The sequence below is a fragment of the Salvia miltiorrhiza genome, chromosome 7, assembly GCF_028751815.1.
Source record: "Salvia miltiorrhiza cultivar Shanhuang (shh) chromosome 7, IMPLAD_Smil_shh, whole genome shotgun sequence".
In the NCBI taxonomy this organism is placed as follows: Eukaryota; Viridiplantae; Streptophyta; class Magnoliopsida; order Lamiales; family Lamiaceae; genus Salvia; species Salvia miltiorrhiza.
Genome location: NC_080393.1, coordinates 55,151,083 through 55,172,020, shown reverse-complemented (window position 1 = coordinate 55,172,020; position 20,938 = coordinate 55,151,083). Strand labels below are relative to the sequence as shown.

The 20,938-nt window shown below is 35.6% G+C and overlaps 1 long non-coding RNA gene across 1 annotated transcript; it reads left to right on the top strand.

Moving 5' to 3' along the window:
• Positions 1-606: 606 nt before the first annotated feature.
• On the top strand, positions 607-1,189 carry LOC130995016 (uncharacterized). The gene is made up of 3 exons (XR_009092000.1): positions 607-743; positions 827-959; positions 1,094-1,189. It is a non-coding gene; the product is annotated as an uncharacterized LOC130995016 (long non-coding RNA).
• The last annotated feature ends 19,749 nt before the right edge of the window (positions 1,190-20,938 follow it).

Genomic DNA, 20,938 nt, shown 5'->3' with positions numbered 1-20,938 from the left:
GGGTTCCGGGTTAGTCGGGTGCGGGCTAATCGGGCTGGAGATTTTTTCAGGTTGCGATTTTTCAACCCTAACCCTCTAATTTTGTCGGGTTATTCGGGTCGGCCCACGGGTTTCGGGCTGCATTGACATCCCTAACTGCGGGTATTCGGGTATCCGCATAGGTGATGCGGGACGAGTGAGAGTAGCATATTTGAAAGATTTTGAGGGTCGGGTACCGCAATTTGTGGGTGGGGTACCCGCCCCGCCCCGAATTTACACCCCTATAAATAATGAGTAATTTTGAAGAGTTCAAACTTATGTACAATTATGATTGGATTGTAATAATAATAATAATAATAATAATAATAATAATAATAATAATAATAATAATAATAATATTATTATTATTATTATTATTATTATGATATTACATTATCGCCCTTAATTTATTTTTAAAATGGGAACATAATTAATAGGCTAACCAAAATTTATAAAACATGACTATTTTATAATAAGTTACATAAAACAAGACTCTTTTATAATAGGCATAGATTATTCCCAATCTTTCAACTCTTCAATCATATGTATTGTCAATCTTGCTGAAAATCTTGAGTCTCTTTTGCAGGGGTTCGACTCTGTAGAGTACAACGGGAAGCTTTTCGTGCCCGGTCAGGCTAACAACGCTTACATATTCCCCGGGTTTGGTTTAGGTTTGATCATGTCGGGAACAATACGTATACACGACGACCTGCTATTAGCAGCCTGTGAGTCTAGTAAAACCGAAACCATTTTTTTGCATACATTAATGTTTCAATCAGCTGATCTTGTCTCTTGTCTTCACCTGCAGCTGAAGCTTTGGCAGCTCAAGTGACGGAGGAGAGCTACGCGAAAGGACTGATATACCCCCCGTTTACAAATATATATTAGGAAGATCTCAGCACATATTGCAGCTACCGTAGCTGCAAAGGCATACGAACTCGGTAAAATGATGTTTCATAGTTGCCTCTCGTGTCGTGTTTCGTTTCACCAATACATTGTAACTATATGCATTGGTTTAAACTCTTAGTTATCGACGCAACGCAAGAACTTGGTAATGACTAAAATGCCCTTGTAGGTTTGGCGTCGCGTCTTCCCCGTCCGAAAGATCTCGTCAAGTTTGCAGAGAGCTGTAATGTACACACCAGTCTACGGCAGCTATCGCTAATCGAATCCCTAAATTTAGTCTCCAATTTTTTGTGATTCTTTGACATATTGGATTGTTCTGTTTCTGTAGCTCTGTCAAATTGCTTCACAAATAGGCTTGTTTTAATTTGTAATCTTGGTTCTGACTATATGTAATTAAAGGCAAAGTGATTTTGAGTTTTTTGTGTATTTCCATTCTCGTCTTTGTATGATTTTATTGAGCTTTATTCTCATCCTTTTTTTGTAGTACCACGAGGGGAAAAGGGAGTTGCATATGGTTTTTAACTAATACTCCGTCTATACATAAAAAATAATCATAGAAATGGACAACACGAGTTTGAATAAAAATAGTTAGGCAACGTTTACTTTGAAAGATTAACCATCATAGAGTCGTGCGATGCAAGCATTAAATTTTATAAAATATTAGATACATTATAAAATATAATTATAAATACAAAAAGAAATATCATATTAAATAAAGAGTAAAATTTTGAAGTAGTCAAAATGAAGCATAAAACACAATTTATGGTCACGCATTGAAAAAACATAAAATTTGGCCATTTTTATTGATTTGGACGTTTTTACCCTTAATGAGGCAGACCGGGTAAGATCAGGTACGCGGGTTGCGTGCCGGGTCGGGTTAGGCACTTATGGCACTAATAGTGTCATAAGTGCCAAGATTTTACTTGGTTTTATTTTGGATTTCCGTTGGCACTTTTGGCACTAACCGTTGGCACTTTTGGCACTATTAGTGCCAAAAGTGCCAACGGAAATCCATGTCAAAAGTGCCAACGAAAATCCAAAATAAAACCAAGTAAAATGGTCCTTTTGGCACTTATGGCACTATTAGTGCCATACGTGCAACACAAATACAGAAACAACAGCAATAGAATCAAGAAATCATAAATGGATAATCTAAACCCTAAATCGAACATCTAAACCCTAAATCGAACATCTAAACCCTACGGGCCATAAGTGCCAACGAAAATCCAAAATAAAATCAAGTAGTAAAATGATCCTCTTGGCACTTATGGCACTAAATAGTGCCATAAGTGTCATACGCGCAGCGGGCGCTGGCTTTTCCCCACGAGCGCGCAACTCACCCATAAGCTTCCAGCGGTCGCGCAATCACCCCAGCGGCCGAGTAAAAAGGGCAAATTAAGCATACCACCTAATTAATGGCCATATTTTAATGTTTTAAGATTAGGGGACAAAAATTGATTTTCAATCTTCATTATGGTCATTTGACTACATTGTTTCTTAAATAAAGCAGAATGTTTATAACAAAACAACAAAATATTTTATATAAATTAATTGCATAAAGTTCCAGTTACACAATATTATTGACAATCGGAAATTTAAAGTTTCGAATATCAATGATTAGCTAGTAACCATTGATATATGAACATAAAATTAACCATAAATAAAAAGCATGTTTGTTAAGTCAAAGTTAAATGTGAAAGATATCGAATTATTGATGATCATCGCATACGACATAACCAATAAAATTTATGGTCCATGCATAACCTAACCTTAATAAAAATCAAGATCGTTTAATTATACAAAACTATGGAATAATTATATTTCTAAAAGCATAATAGTTGTGCCACCTGAAAAAGAAAACAACAACCCATGGTTTTGCATATTGCACAAAAACTTAACTAAATAAATGAAATCCAGACATAACCGATATTATGCAATATTACTCATCTCTGCTTAAAATGACTAATCTATACTAATAGAAAAAGAGCCTAAGCATTCTATGGGATAATTTGTGGATTGCCTATTTTACCCCTCCACATATTTTATATTATAAACCAAATCTCCTCTACCCTATAACACGTTATACAATCTTCCACATCACCAATGATGAGTAAGATGTGTAAATTCTCGAAGTCGTAGCCAATGTTGGAGTGGGCTGATGGCCTTAGCTTGCTTGATATTGATATGGCATCTATCTATCTATATATATATATATATATATATATATATATATAGGGTTGGGTTCTGGTGGATCCCTATGCTTATAATAGATCCGTAGATCCAAATTTAGACCACACATTTATGACATGTGGCGCATCAAGATGGTGACACGTGGCAAGGCATTTCAAGGCAAAATCTGGAGAGGGGTAAAATTGGAATGTAATTTTCGAAATTCAAAAAAAAAATTATATTTTCTCAAAATAGGTATATTTTAGATGCATAAAGTTTCATACGAGAATGCATGAACTTTCATATAAAAATGCATAAAGTTTCATATAAATATGCATAAGATTTCACCCCACCCCAACCCCACCCCCCACACCCCAGAACCCCACCCCACCCCAGAACCCCACCCCCTACCCCCCCACCCACCCAAAAAAAAAAATTATTTTTTTAATTTCAAGGCAAAATCTGGAGAGGGGTAAAATTGGAATGTAATTTTCGAAATTCAAAAAAAAAAATTATATTTTCTCAAAATAGGTATATTTTAGATGCATAAAGTTTCATACGAGAATGCATGAACTTTCATATAAAAATGCATAAAGTTTCATATAAATATGCATAAGATTTCACCCCACCCCAACCCCACCCCCCACACCCCAGAACCCCACCCCCTACCCCCACCACCCCCCACCCACCCCCCACCCACCCACCCACCCACCCACCGCCCCCCCCCCACCAAAATTTATTTATTTTTTTATTTTCTCAAAAATTGATTTTCTGACCACTGACCCCCCCCCACCCACCCACCCCAAAAAAAATTTTTTTTTTTTGAAAATCAGTTTTTAAAAAAATAAAAAATAAAATTTTTTTGGGGGGGGTGGGGGTGGGGGTGGGCCAGCAATTAGAAAATCAGTTTTTGAAAAAAAAAATTTGGGGGGGTGGGGGGGTGGGTGGGGTGGGGTGGGGGGGCAGGGGGCAGGGGCAGGGGTGGGCTGGCGAAACTACCAGATTTATTAAAATGAAATGCATTTTTTGTATAATTTAATGCATTTTTATGTGAAAACTTTATGCATTTTTGTTTGATTTTATATGCATGTGAAACATGCATGCATATTTTTGGGGGGTGGTAATGGGGAGGGTTGGGGGGTGGTGTGGGCTGGATTGGGGGGTGGTATGGGGTGGGGTGGTGAAAATACCAAAACTGGAAAAATTAGAAAAATTAAATGCATTTTTCTGTTCAAAGTTATGCATTTCATGTGAAAACTTTATGCATCTTTGTGTGAAACTATATGCATCTAAAATTTTTTTTTTGGGGGGAGGGGGGTGGGGGGTGGGCCAGCAATTAGAAAATCAGTTTTTGAAAAAAAAAAAAAATTTTGGGGGGGTGTGGGGGGCAGGGCAGGGGTGGGGTGGCGAAACTACCAGGTTTATTAAAATGAAATGCATTTTTTGTATAATTTAATGCATTTTTATGTGAAAACTTTATGCATTTTTGTTTGATTTTATATGCATGTGAAACATGCATATTTTTGGGGGGTGGTAATGGGGAGGGTTGGGGGGTGGTGTAGGCTGGATTGGGGGGTGGTATGGGGTGGGGTGGTGAAAATACCAAAACTGGAAAAATTAAATGCATTTTTCTGTTCAAAGTTATGCATTTCATGTGAAAACTTTATGCATCTTTGTGTGAAACTATATGCATCTAAAATATATCTATTTTGAGAAAATCTAAAAAAATATATATATTTTTTTAATTATTAAATCCAAAAATTACATTCCAATTTTACCCCTCCAGATTTTGCCTTGGAATCCTTGCCACGTGTCACCATCTTGATGCGCCACATGTCATAAATGTGTGGTCAAGATTTGGATCTAGGGATCTATTATAAGCATTGGGATCTATATGATCCCATTCCTATATATAGGGAGAGGTTCAAGAAAGAACCATAAATAAAAGAAGACCGGAGAACCATTTTCAGCCATTCGATCATCAAGATCTACGGTGGATGCATTATCTTGTTGGATGAATGCAGATCCTGGGTTCGAATCCTGAAGGGAGCATTTTTATTTTTATTTTTTTAGTGCATTAATTTTAACAGCGAATGCATTAATTTTTACAGTGGATGCATTAGATTTGATGGTTCTCCCGTTCTCACAAATAATGTAGTTCTCTCTAGAACCACACCCTATATATATATATATATATATATATATATATATATATATATATATATACTAATAGAAAAAGTGCCTAAGCATTCTATGGGACAACTTGTGGATTGCCTATTTTACCCCTCCACATATTTTATATTATAAACCAAATCTCCTCTACCCTATAACACGTTATACAATCTTCCACATCACCAAAGAATATGTATTGCATTAGAATTCTATTCCTCTTCCACATCACCGATTCACCATATTGAAGATTTTGTTGTTAATAAAATCAACGTTCCTCTTTTTCCTCGCCAAAACCCACCCCCCTTCGGCTTTCGATCTCCACGACCCGCTGCACAAGAGAATCAACAGATATTCGTGCTTCGCCGCCGCTCTGAGCAGCGCCGACAAGAAGAGGAGCGTTTGGCCTCCGAAGAAGCCCGCGCCAAAGCCGCCGAAGCTGCCCAGAAAAGGTTCCTTCTTCTCCTTTTATATACATATTTGTTTGAGTTTATATGTATTTAGTTATTTCTGTTTGTTTTTGGATTGGGGCCGTAATTGGTTGTCGAGGAAAGTTCTTGATTAGAGCAATGTATACTTATCTCGGACTGTGATCGCAAGAATTAAGAAAGAATCTTTAGCCGTAGTTGTTTAAGAATTGCAATTTTTCCCCAAAAGTTAGTAGTATAACCGAGTTAGACAAGGTTTGATTTTGATTAGTTGGGCTTCATTTTTTATTTTATATTTTTCTCAATTCCCTTATATGCATTTGTTTAATTTGATCGCCGTTCTTGGTAGTATTTAGCCTGATTTATGAAGTTTCTTTCTTTCTTGTAATAGTTCATTGGTGCACCTTGCTACAAGTTTCATATGCTTCTTCAAATTTACAAGGAAATAAATTAAGGATGACGAGTAGGTTTCGAATTTAAGTACAAGGAAATAAATTAAATTAAATCTTAAATAAAAAGTAGCTCTGTGACTTTGCACTGGAAAGTTGAAATTGCGATGTCATCAAGCATCAAGGAGCTTCACTGAATTTGAGTCACATACCTATATTTGCAGGACACATGTATCTAAAGGTTCCGAATGTTCGTTTATGTCCTCAAATTTTTGTTTTCGTCATTTAGACTGATTTATAAGTTATGCAAATTTTTGAGTTTGTAGAATGACCTTTATTTAATTGTGAAAGTTAGGCTTTGATAAAATATAAGGATATAGTAATTGTTTTGCTGCCATATCAATATGTTTATACTTATTTGACTAGAGTTATACTTATAATTATTATTAACATTCCTTTTTGTTGTTATTTGTTTATTATTATTTATTATTATCGCGTTACAGAACAAATATTTATTTGCAGGATTTTAAAATTTGTATACACTAATTATGAGCATGGAAGTTACATTGCGCAAAACAAACTCATCTTCAGGTATTTTCTATAGCATGAGCGCCCAATTGCTTCTAAGTATTTATATTAAGGGATATATATATATATAGGGGGCGCTCCAATGAGACCCCCTAATTTTAGTGAGATCTAGGGCACGATCTGGTGCGTTTATTTTGTCAATCCTATGGCTGATATTGTATCTGGAGGGTGATTTTTTCTCGCAGGGTTCGAATCCTGGAGGGAGCAGAATATTTTAAATTTTGTTATTCATCAGTATATACTGTGTTGTTCATCAGTATATACGGCCCTGTTCATCAGTATATATGTCTTATTCATTACGAATTTTTTAAATTTTATTTTTCATCAGTATATGCATCTTGTTCATTAGATATGTGTTTTGTTCATTAGTATTATATGTCTTATTCATTGTACTCATGTTACACGAAAAATAGGGGGTCTCACTGGAGCGCGCCCCTATATATATATATATATATATATATATATATATATAGGGAGAGGTTCAAATAAGAACCACTAATAAAATTAGAACGGAGAACCATTTTAAGCTATTCGATCATCAAGATCTACGGTGGATGGATGCAGAACCTGGGTTCGAATCCTGAAGGGAGCAAAAATTTTATTTTTTTCGAATGCAGTAAATTTAATAGTGGATATATTAATTTGTATAATAGATGCAGTAATTTTAATGGTTCTCAAGTTCTAATTTTATTAGTGGTTCTCACTATAACCTCACCCTATATATATATATATATATATATATATATATATATATATATATATATATATATATATATATGGGAGGGCTAAAATAAGAGCATTTCATAAGATATAAAATAAGAATCATTTCCAGCCCTTAGATCATCAAGATCTACGGTTGATTCGTAATCCTGTTTGATGGATTTATGGTCCTGAGTTTGAATACCAAAGATAGCAAAAATTTATTTTTCACAATTCATACCTTTATACAGCGAATTCATACGTGTTCTACATAAAATTCATACATTAAAAATTGCTCTTATTTCTTATTTTAAGATGTGCTCTCACGGTAGTCCACCCCTATATATATTCGTGATCCTGGGTTCGAATCCCAAAGATAGCAAAAATTTATTTTTCACAATTCGTAACCCTGTTGGATGAATTCGTAACCCTGTTGGATAAAATTCGTACATTAAAAAACGTTTATATTTATATTTTAAGAAGTGTTTTCACTGTAGCCCTCCCCATATATATATATATATATATATATATATATATATATATATATATATATAGGGGCGCGCTCCAGTGAGACCCCCTATTTTTAATGAAACACTAGGACAATGAATAAGACATATAATACTAATGAACAAAACTTATACCTAACGAACAAGATGTATATACTGGTGAAAAACAAAATTTAAAAAATTGTTAATGAATAAGACATATATACTGATGAACAAGACAGTATATGCTGATGAACAATGCAGTATATACTAATGAATAATAAAATTTAAAATATTTTGCTCCCTCCAGGATTCGAACCCTGCAAAAATAATTCTCCCTCCAGATACAATATTAGCCATAGGATTGATAAGATAAACGCACCAGATCGTACCCTAGATCTTACTAAAATTAGGGGGTCTCATTGGAGCGGCCCCCTATATATATATATATATATATATATATATATATATATATATATATATATATATATATATTAATTGTCTATGTTATAATCACCACATATCACACAACATGAGCACAAATCAAAATATTTTTTTAATTAATATATTTATATCTATATATTGCAGCTAATAAGGTATATAGACAAAGAAAAAATCTACAAAGGCAAAAGAAATGTAAACGAAATGCAAGTGATTTGAATTGTAAGTATTACATTCTTATAAGATAAAAATACGTCTAATACATTATGATAGACTATCAATGTTTTTTTAATGATATTGTTCATCTATTTAGGTTAATTGCTACATGAATTAAAAAATGTGTGTGATTGCATTCATTGTGGTACAAGAAGATTTGAATATGAACCTCCTACTTTTTGTTGTGATAATGGAAAAGTTAAACTTGCATTTTCTGAAGTTCCTCCGGAGTTGGATGAATTGTTTACAGCCCAGTCAGAAAAAGCTATTAATTTCATAAGGAATATTCGTGCTTATAATAGTATATTCTCATTTACTTCGTTCGGTGTAAAATTGGACAAAGAATTGGCATCTGCAAGACGGGGAAATGCGCTTTATGATGATGCTCAAGTCTATAAAATTTGATCAACGGGAAAATCTCAATATCGTTGCAAATGCAATCAAAAAAATGCAACCGATGGAAAGCATCGATGTTGGAGAAATAGAAGAAGAGCTCAAGAGGAAGAAAACAAAAATTCACTCGAGAAATTATAAAGAGTAATCACGTCTAGAAAGAAAAAAATCTACGATGGAGTTGCAGCCTACAGATCCCCAAAAGAAAAAAAAAAAGAAAAGCATCCAAAAAAAAGTTTGATGACTACATTGATATTCCAAGTGACGACGATCTGCCGCTGAACAACATTCTGTCTCAAACCAAAACGAAGAAGAAAATATCCCCAATCGTCAAAAACAAATAAGAAAAGATTTAAAATTCGTCTTGCTCCGTAATTAAATAATTTAGGACCTTTTTCATATATCTTTTTTTCATTTTACATTTAAATTTATTCATTAATAGCTTCATTGATTTCTTTTTAAAATTTAAATTATAGCCAAATGAATAACTCAATTTCATGAATACAATTAATTAATAAAAATATTTCAAACTATAAAATAATATCTATATATTTAACTTTCAACATATAAAATGACATTAGTTAAACGTGCGACGCACGTTCTGTTTGCTAGTATATTAAAAAAGAAATCATTTTTGGTAACTTTTTTTTTTACAATTAACTAACAAATTTCATTCAATTATGAAATTAGATAATTAGGAACAATTTTTTACAGTGAACAAATTTCATTAATAGCCACCAATATAAATACATGTAATAAATTATGTTCAAAAAATTTGGTTAATTCCAAAAATAGTAAATTTTGTATAATAATAATTAGTAATATTACAATAGTGTTTTAAATATTACAATATTTACTTATTTAAATATATAAAAAAAATATAATAACAATTTAATCATATAACTAAATATGGGCCAGAACAGAAAATACGAATTGGGATATCCCAAAACCCTTGATTATTTCTATCATTTGAGCTAGTTTTGCTTGATTCATATCTAATTGAAAAGGTGAGATTGGAGAAATCCTATTCTTGAGAATAAAAATAGTCAATCATGTATTTTATTAATCATGAAAAGTAAATGCCCTCTTAGTGTATTGTAAGTGGAGAGAGAGTCACACTTAGGAAATAGTATTAATAATGATAACTAATTGTATTGTAAATGGAGAATGAGATATGAGAAAATTTTCAAAAAAGGAAATGGACTAATTTTTATAGACGTCTCAAAATGATAATTTTTTTATTTATTTATTTATTTATTTTTATTTTTATGGACTGAGGGAGTATAAACTGTTCTAAGTTTGTTTGAAGGGAACTTTGTACTATTTTTTAGAATAGGGACTAAAGATTTGTTTTGCCTATACAAAATTATTGTGGATTGAAAGATTCACATGATTAATGCATATAAAGTTGCATATGGTATTTTCAAGAATTTAGATATATGGATTTATTCCCCAACAATTATCAATCTAAGTATTTTTACTTTTCCAATTTTTTTCTTAACGTCAATTTTTATAAATTTATAAATTGAATATTTTATTATGGATAATAAAGTAATCTTTGTTAACAAAAGAAATTAGCCAAGTTGAGTGGGACACCCAGAAAGGAATACTAACCAAGTGTAGCTGGCATGCATGTTCCAATCACATAAACATGTGATATGATTTGTTTTTGGAAACGGGCAAAGCATATATATATGTATTGAGAAGGGCATTTGATTAGATAAGGTATTTAATTAATAGGTGAATGAGAGAACACCTAGTATTTAAGTTGGAGTTTCATATATCAGCAGCATTTCATCTATCAATACAAATTAATTCTCTATATTTTGTAATCAAGAGAAGATCATATCACATCCATGGAAGCTAAAAGTGTTATTATGAGTGCTCTTTTGCTGAGCCTTGTTTTCGGACAAATTCAAGTTGAGGCAGCAAAGAGTTGTTGCCGAAACAAAGAATTAATTTTAGATCTGGGTTGCTCCAAATTAAAAGTTTGGGATTCAAGTTGAGTGCATTCTTTTCCGCCTCAACTTGAATTTGTCCGAAAACAAGGCTCAGCAAAAGAGCACTCATAATAAGTCTTTGAGCTTCCATGGATATCATCTTCTCTCTCTTGATTACAAAATATACAGAATTTATTTGTATTGATCGATGAAACGCTGCTGATGAAACTCCAACTTAAATACTAGGTCTTCTCTCATTCACCTATTAATTAAACTAGTATACACCCATTCGTGCGATACACGACGGAAATCGGAATTAAATGATAAATTTAAATAATAAATAATTAAAAATAAAAAATAAATACAAAATATGTTTTAATAAAATATAATAATTCAAATTAATTACTCAATAAAATCCTTTATTTAAAAATGTAAATTTTCAATGTATACAAAATGTAATGATAATTATAGTTATTAAATAAATTTAGAAATTATTCGATAACAAAAATTTGCACTATGCATATATTATTCATCATAATGAATATTTTTATTCACAAACATAAATAAAAAGTTAAAAAAAATTAACGAAGAAAAAGAAAATAAAATATTTTAATTTTTTCATAACTTATTCATTTTAATTAAATTCATTTTTGATGATTTTTCTACTATATTAAATTTAAGATGCATACTGATTATTTTTTCATGATCAAATTTGATGACGTTTAGAAAATAATTACTCCAAAATAAAAAAATTATAAATAAAATTATTTGGAGGCCCAAAATAATTTTTGTTTAAAAGCCCAGCTCTGTTTTTTACAAATCCATTATCAAAACTCCTTTTAATATGTAACAAACGTATATTTATTTAGGTTAATGATGGTTATATATTACATTAATTCTAAACGAAAAATTTGTGAATTTAAAACACATCCCATCTTCCCCAAAATCATGCAGAATCGCTAGCAACAAATGCCGTCGTCTCGCCGCCTCTGCCGTCGTCTCTTTTCGCCAACGACTGGTTGAAGACCACCATCTTTGTCGTCCTTCCTTCCTCTTTATATCTTTTTTCTAATTCTTGTTCCCTCTATACCTGATTCACCCAAAAATCGAATCAAATTTTTGAATAATGATTCGAAAAAAATATTTAATATCAATTCGAATAGTTGAATATTTTCTCATGCCTCGACTCGGTAGTCGGTACAAATCTGCACCAGATGCGCTGCTCTCAAATTTGGCCTCGAGCTCTTCATCCCTAATACTTCCCCTCTTCTTAATTCGGCTGATTTTTTATTTTTGTGCGTATCTTTTTGTCTAGAATATAATTAGAGGTTGTTGGTTTAACTGTATACTCATCTTTTTCTTTTTCCAAAGAAACTTGATTTGGAAGAGAAAGAGAAAACTGATTGGTAATGAAAAGTGTGCCCTTTACGGATCATGGAGAAATTAGATTTTGAGAAAGAAAAAACTACCTATTGATAAGAAAAGATATGGAAGAAAAAAACTGTAAAAAAATTGATGGGAAAATATTACCGTTGAAACTGCTGCTTTATATATAATATAGATATAGATACCTTATCTAATCAAATGCGTGCAAAAATGGATCGCAGCTTCTGCCATTCAAACTTCACCTACCACCTTATCTAAATTAATCTCATATATATATATATATATATGCTTTGCACGTTTCCAAAAACAAATGCATATTACATGTTTATGTGATTGGAACATGCCAGCTACACTATAGGAATATCAATTTAGTTCTATTAATTATATTCAATCTATACTAATAGAAAAAGAGTAAGGTATCCTAAGACACAACTTGTGAATTGCCTGTTTTACCCATATTACATATTTTATGTTAAGGTTATTTTATATATTATATATTTATAAGAATATATTAAATCATTAGATATTACACTTAATCTATGTGATATATATCTATAAATATCTCCGGCAATGATGTTTGGGCAACAAGTCCTTGACGCCTCAACTTGAATTTTTCCCAAAACAAGGCTCACCAAAAGAGCACTCATAATAATACTTTTAGGGCCTGTTTGCTGAGTTTGCAAGATTACAATAGATTATTTTTTTCTGGAAGGCCCATTATTAATAATGCTTGATTATTAATCAAATTATGTGTTTGCTAGCTAAAAGCTTAGGGCTCTGCACTGTTCATCATTTCGCAAGAAAAGCCCAAATTAATGCTTGATTATTAATCAAATTATGTGTTTGACGTTTATGAAGTGCTCTGCACTGTTCATCCAAAGTGCTCTGCACTGTTCATCATTTCGCAAGAAAAGAGAAGGCCGACGCTGAAAATCGCATCTCGCCGCTGCTGGGTTCCCGCCCACTACACGGCGCGCAGCTTTCGCATCTCGCCACCGCTGGGTTCATCTGCTATTAGAGAGAGAGAGAGGTCATCGCTACAGGAGCAGCAAGGGTTTGGGAATTGGGTTTGCAGCAGCAGCCGCTGCTCCCTTCTCGTTCCAGTCAGCCCGTCGCTGCCGCCAGATCCGCGACGCCGACGACGTCGCGCGACCTCGCCTGACGAAGCCCGCTGCTCGTCAGCACGCTGGAGAAGCCTGCGTCGAGGGGAGGCGTTTTCAGCAGGGAGAAGCGCCGCTCTCGCTGGATGGAATCCAGCCGGTCGCAGCTCGTAGGCGAGTCGGAGGTTACACCGGCGACCTCGATTCCAGCCCAAAACCCGCAACAGCTCTGGGCGGCGGCTCAGATCTGGTCCGTTTCAGATCTGGTTCTCTGGTTTCCGATCTGGTTTCAGTTCGTCGACGCCCGCTTGCCCAGACCCTAAGCAGCATCTCCTCTGCTGGTCGATGGATCTCCGTTCGCCGGCCGGAATTCATGACAAGGGGGCTCTCAACCTCCCTCCTATCTCCACAAACTTCGATCCTCCACGACCTCTAGACGCCTCTAAGAGGCACTCTCTTCAGCCGCTGCCCCTAGCCGCTGCTGCAAATACAAGCATCGCCACTTCGGCCGTTACTAGCGCCGCCGAAGCTTGTTTGCTGTTACAACTCGATGCTACTAAGATGCACTCTCTGCAGTCGACGCCTCATGCTGATACAGAAAAGCCTTCTGGAGGATTACACGACTCAGAACAGCTCATCCAGTCGTCCAGCGAACCTATCTCTTATGCCGCGAAAGTTCGGCCTAACATTATCAAGAAGCCTGATTTTCCTGCTTATGGCCTTCGTACCCTTCATTCGAAACGTGAGGGGGAGGTCGTTACTTTATCGATCCCGAAATCAGAGTATCAACAGCGTCTAGATGAATTCCAGTTTGCTTTGATCGGGAGGATGATCCTTCGCAAAGGCGACAAGCCGCGTTCGTTCGCGGATATTACGCTAGAGTTGCAGCGTATCTGGCAGTGCTCGGATTGCCAATTCATTCCTATGGCTAAGGGATTCTTTACTATCAAATTCAATACGCTGGAAGCAAAAAAAAAGGCAAAAGGAAATGCGATCCTCCAGCTTTCAACGGGTCACATACGTCTTCGAGAATGGTGCAGATACTTTGATCCTTATAAAGAAACCTCATCTCTTGCGCAAGTGTGGGTAAGGGTGTATTACCTCCCGGTGGAATTATGGACTCCAGTTATTATTGCTAATATTGGTCGAGCCCTAGGACATCCGTTGCGTATTGACAACGTTTCTGCTAATGGCCAAGTGGGGCACTTCGCCAGGGTCCTTGTGGAAATCAATATGGCGCTGCCCCTTCTCAATTCAATGTACATCGATGATGGTAATAATTCTTTCTACATTGAATTTGGTTTCGAATCTTTGCCGTTGTTCTGTTCTCGTTGTAAAATCACTGGTCATTCCACGGACAAATGCCGGAGAGTTGCGAAAGCAAAAGGCAAGCAGAAGAATGAGGAAGCGGCTGATCAAGTTGAGGAGAATCATGAAAGAGCTACTAAGGTGGATCCCAAGCCTGCTTGGCAGCCTAAGGAACAGGTTAATGAACCTAATGTCAAGGATAGTGATCTTCAGCCGATTGGATTGGAAAAACGTTACGGCGTGTTTCATAAAGATGATGAGAAGGTGGCCGAAACAGATAGCGACAGGGTGGACGAAAACTTTGTTGTTGAGTCTCCCGATATGTCTCTAAATGATGTTGTGCCTAATTCTAGTAGCGGCATACCCACAGCCGCTATTACGACTTCAGCATCTCAGGAAGAGCCTGGCATCGATCGCACCCCTGAGTCTGGTGCTTCAATCGTCCCTCTGCATGATGACTCGACTCATGCAACTGTGCCTCTTGATCAGGTTCGCCCAGCCTCAGACTCAACAGTCGAGCTCACTGAAGCTCCTACGGCCAAGCGAGGCCGAGGGCGTCCTAAGGGCGCTACCAAGCAAGTCGGGAAAGGGGGGATTTCTGATACCTCTATAAAGCAAAGGTTACGACATCCTGCTTCTATCTCCACTCCCGGGGATGCAGCTGGTCTTGCGATGACGGCGGTCTCTTCTCAACGTTGGGGGGACATCATGGATTCTGATATTCAAACGGTCTATCCTCAACGTTGGGGGGACATCATGGATTCTGATATTCAAACGGTCTATCCTCAACGTTGGGGGGACATCATGGATTCTTATATTCATACGGAGGATGATGCTCTTGAATTTTGATTGTCATGGGATTCCTGCTATGGAGATCCTGCACATTTCTTGACTCTTTTTTCCTCTCACGGTGTTTTTCCCTATGGGTCCTCGCCGTTATGGTTTCGTAGCCCGTTAGTTTGCGTCTGTTGTGCCTTCAACGGGTTTTCTTTGTTACTTTCGTTTTTCTTTTTCTCAATAAAATTTCAATTCAGCAGCTAAAAGCTTAGGGCGATAACCACCAAAATAGGGTTGATATCCCCTACAGCAATATAGAAATAAAACACAAAATTACCATTATACCCTCTATTAAATTTAGAAAACCAAATACCTACCCTTCTAATAAATCCTGCTTGAAGTCCACAAAATCAGATTTTGAAAACCCACCATCTCTGATTTTTTTGAGATTTTTTTGGAGCCATTTTTTCGCACTAAAAACTGGAAACATTTGGCGACTTTGAATGAGAAACGTCTCTGCCATCTGCGTCTAACGTTGTCGATCACCGGCAGCTACCGACGCAGCAAACCTTCTTATCTTGAAGGCGTATGGAGGGACTCGATTTGTGAAGCAACGACTGTCGAAGATAATCGAAGTTCACAAAAATCAATTCTTGAAGACGACGAGAGGCATGGATTCGCAGCCCAGCAATCTGTACGAGACGGCGTCGCAAGCCTTTTTCGTTTCCGTTTTCTGGCGAAGGGTTGAGCAGATTTTTCTTCCCCTTTTTCGTTTCTGAAATTGGGAATTTTGGGGGCAATATTGGAAATACACACCTTAGTCTGATGTATTTGGGTTCTATCCGATGCTCAGCGTAAGTTAATTAAACAAGAGTAATCTTAAGAATAACTACGGGCCAGCGGGCTCCCTCGGGCCGACTAATTAAATTTTTAACGCTAGCAAACATCGAAATAGAGCAAGACTAATTAACAGTCTAAGCTTACAGATCCTAGCAAACTGGGCCTTAGCTTCCATCAATATGATTACCAAAAAAACGCTCATATATAACGGATTTTATCCGTTATGTATGTAACAAAAACTCTGTTATGTATACTAGTGTTATGTATGATGCGCTTATACGTAATGGATAATATCCGTTATCTATGTCCTTATACATAACAGTTGCAGCAACATACATAACATCGGATATTACGTTAACTCTAATACATAACGTTTGCTTCCGTTATGAAAATTTAACTTTTTCCGTTATCTATACATTTATACATAACAGTATTATTTTATACATAACACTCTTCATTACGTGATCTATTACTGTTATACATAACGGTTTGTGCCGTTATGAAAATTCATTTTTCTCCGTTATGAAATATACCATATGAATTAATAGATAACGTCGTTTATTGTTTAGATAACGCTTTTTTATGTTATGTATGTTTCCATTAAGCACTGTTATATATGCCTATTATAGAATTTTTATAGATTTTCAGCAATTAAAATAATTTTAAAACAATAAAAATAACTGAAATTATCCCATAAATCATCGTATATCTAATTCAAATACATCATCCAAATATAGTCAACATTTTACAAATGTTATTTATATTGCTAATGTCAAAACAAACATAACATATATTGCAACTTGCTAGCTAGCCATTTCGATCGGAACAACTTTTCCAGTGATTGAGACGCGCTCATTCAGCTCAACTGCTCAACTATAAACCTGTCACGATTAGAGATGTAAGTGGTAGCAATTAATCAGCACAGTACTCAACAACAACTCAATCTCAACTAAGATGACATCAAATATTCCAGGAGAAGCAAATAAAAATGATAACCATTTGTCTCAAGCAAAATAATCCTTATGTTTTCATACCCTCCACTTCCAAGCAGATCAGGGACAAAATGATAGAACTTAGCCAAACGTCTATATTCTACCTTTATTTGCTCTTCATTTGCATCCCTCTCCAATTCTGTGAGTGAAAAATTCCAGTTATTGTACATCAATCATGATGTACAATAAAAGAATTGCAGTTTCGATCTAACAATAAACTAGCTTTTTCAAATCTACCCTGAAATTAAATCAAATATATATATATATGTAATTTCGATCTAACAATAAACTAGCTTTTTCAAATCTAAAAAATAAATCTCGCATCATGACCTACATAAAATTACAATGTACAATAAAAAATTGCAGTTATTGTGAAAAATTCTCTATCTCTTTAGCCGGCAGACACCCCACAACTCCTAAACACACTTTTTTTTTATTTTACCAAATAAAGTTGAATAAACTTTTCTGACTCTCTCCACCACACAACCCCTTCTATATTATCAATCATCACAAAAATTCTCATTTGCTATCCAAAATCAGATTTTGCGTAAATGAGTTAATCAATCAAAATTACCAAAATGCATGCATAAATTGTGGTATGCATTGTAGTATATTTGAACTACGAGTACAAACTACCAAATATGAACTTCAATTCAACTATTTCTAAAGATGTGCTAATAATAAGAGATATGTATCATGCAGAACATATACTTACTCAAATACACAGGCAAACAACTAACCTCAGGCTGAGGAGCCCGTGGCTGCGGTGGCTTGGGAGGCTAGACGTCTCCGGTGGTTGTGGCTGCTGATGTCGACAGTGATGGTGGCGGACGACGGTGGAGACGCGGGTGCGGCTGTTGGAGGCTCACACTCGTCGAGCAACCGTCCACCAAAGGAGAGACATCGAAGACTTGGAAATTTCGCTGATGAAAGTTTGTGGGCGCGGGAGAAGAACATACTGAATTTTTTTACCAAGGCTTCTCATTCTTGATATATTCTAGACTAATTGGCTTTCTGGAGAAGATTAACAACTTTTTAATATTCAAAATTATAATAACGTTGAATTGATAATATAAAATTATTTCATTTTCAAGTTACTCTTAATAATTAAAATTAACTCTAATTTGTTTAAATACTAATTTAAAAATAAACTTTTTTCCTAATTTTTAATTTTTAGATCAACAATTTTTATTTAAATATATTATGGTTTAAAAAAATAAATTGATAAAAAAACTGTAAAACAATTTTTTAATTATTTTTTAATATTCAAATTATAATGATGTTCACTTTTAATAATTGAAATGATGATATAAAATTATTTCATTTTCAAGTTATTTTTAATAATTAAAATTAACTCTAAATTCTTTAAACACTAATGTGTATGGAAACTTGGTAGGCTGAGTAGAGTGATCCATGTACTTGCAGACAGAGAGAAGCTCGTACGAAGTGATCATATCCGATGGGAAGTTCGTGTACAAGCAGAGCGGAAGCTTCTCGACACCAAGGAAGCATGGTTGTCCTGAGCGCGATGAAGGCGTTACACGTTGGGCAGAAGAGAAAAGGCAAGTTTCAACATTCCAGTTTCTTGGCTGGTGAAGCTGCACTTTCAGCTGGACATTTCTTTTATTTGAAACTTGGTACAAGATATTTGAAATAATTGTAATGAAGATGATAATTGATTATATGTGATTTGATATTTATTGTTTATTATTTTTGTTATAAATTACTCTCTCCATCGCGCTTCAAATTACTCTATTTCTATTTTGGGTTGTCCTACTTCAAATGACCCATTCCATTTATAGAAATATTTAACACTACTTTTTGGATGGTCCCACCACCACTTTACACCTTCATCACCACTTTACACCTTTATCACACATTCCTTAATCTCCATGCCGAAAAATTTAGAGCCATTTAAAGCGGGATGGAGGGAGTAAAGTTTATTTTATTAAAAGCCCTTTTTATAGGGGCTACAAAATAATTTTTTTCCCCACTGCAATGCAAAACACACTGCTAAAAGATGCAAAACAATCTATTAGCTTATTGCGTAGTGGTGTCCATCAATGCAAAACACACTGCTAAAAGATGCGCTAATAGAAACCAGTTAATAACCGGTGTCTTATACACCTACGACACCGGTTATTAATCAATTTCTATCAGCGCCTTTTTTCCTACCCCTACGAAATCGGTAGTTTGTGCTAATATGTTAGTCAAACATCAGCCACAATTGTTCAAGAAACACAATGTAAAGATTGTGTTGGCTGCTAGCTACTATTGAAAAGTGAAAGGCTAGGTAAAGAAAAATTGCAACTTAGCCCATAATAGTTGAAAAGGCAAAATGTAGCCGTAAACTTCTTCCACGACATTTAATGTTGTTGTCTCCCTCTCATGCCTATAAATATGTAACATTCATCAGCTTTGTAATGTAGAGAGAGCAAGAGTGAGTTGAAGGAAAATCTCAAATACGAGAGTTTGAGGGTTTGAGACAAAAGCTTAGTTAGAAGCTTTTGGTGTGAGAAAATTAGATAGTAATTTTCTCGGGGTATAACGGGTTGTGAGTTGAGTGTTGTGAGTGTTGTAAACACTGTATATTTTTCTCCCTTTGTTAAATAGATCTGCAGCAGCTCCGGAGACGTAGGCATAATTGGCTGAACTCCGTTATCAAATTTGTGTCTTTATTTTTCCGCATTTATTTCGCTCTCGCATATCTGGTTAGAGGGAAATTGCACATAATTTCCCAACAACTGGTATCAGAGCCACGTTGGTGGCAGATACTTTCTGATATTTTTTTCGCTGTTACTATTCACGTGAATAGTGAAATTTGTCGGCGGTTCCAGTTTGTCGACAAAAAGGTGTTCTAAACACAGGTGGTTAGCTGAAAAAAAAATCAGAAACGATCCAAGGAGTCCAGATCGAGTGGGAGCGATGGCTGCAGATGAAGGAAAGGTAAAAATCGAGAAGTTCGATGGTGCGGACTTTGGCTTCTGGAAAATGCATATTGAAGATTATCTGTACCAGAAAAAGTTATATCAACCTCTCTCAGGAAAACAACCAGAGGGCATGAAGGATGAGGATTGGATCCTTCTCGACAGACAAGCCCTCGGAGTCATTCGACTGACGTTATCCCGTAATGTTGCCTTCAACATAGCAAAAGAAAAGACCACGGCGGGTCTTATGACGGCTCTCTCCAGTATGTATGAAAAACCATCGGCCTCAAATAAAGTCCACCTGATGAGGCGGTTATTCAACCTACGGATGCCGAAAGGTGCATCGGTGGCTCAACATCTCAATGAACTCAACACAATAACAACTCAATTGAGTTCTGTGGAGATTGAGTTTGATGATGAAGTTCGAGCTTTGATTCTCTTATCATCTCTACCAGACAGTTGGAATGCTACTGTTACAGCAGTTAGCAGTTCATCGGGAAACAACAAATTAAAGTTCAATGATGTTCGGGATCTGGTATTGAGTGAAGAAATTCGGCGGAGGGAATCGGGTGAATCGTCAACCTCTTCGGCTCTACACACCGAGTCTAGAGGAAGAACTTCAGAAAGAAATACAAATCGCAGTAGATCCAAATCTAGAAGAGGCAAATCTAGATCGAGAAAGAAAGATCTTAGCTGCTATAATTGTGGCAAGTCGGGTCACTTCAAGAAGGATTGTCGAGCACCAAAAAAGAATGGTGGTGCTCAAG